Genomic DNA, 339 nt, shown 5'->3' on the forward strand with positions numbered 1-339 from the left:
AAAAATGCTTCCATGTCAAATGCAAGTTTTATCATTTAATTGAAATAAAACGATATTTATTAAATATTATATAAAAATTCAAAATAAAATATATTTAAAGAGATATAACCACTACGGCATTTCAACTTTCTGCTGATCTAACACTTTTTTAATATTAATCATGAATATATCTATTGATTTTAGCACCACGTTGAATTTATTCTTATAGTCTATAAACAGTCTATCCTGCAATATCAGCATTCGATTGAAACCCCTGAAATCGTCTTCCAGGCGGAGCCTATCCTTGGCGAACGACAGAAGATCTATCAATCCCTCCAGAACTGAATTAATATCACCAAT

This window comes from Nicrophorus vespilloides, unplaced genomic scaffold (assembly GCF_001412225.1).
Source record: "Nicrophorus vespilloides isolate i.1.1-1 unplaced genomic scaffold, Nicve_v1.0, whole genome shotgun sequence".
NCBI classification, from domain to species: domain Eukaryota; kingdom Metazoa; phylum Arthropoda; class Insecta; order Coleoptera; family Silphidae; genus Nicrophorus; species Nicrophorus vespilloides.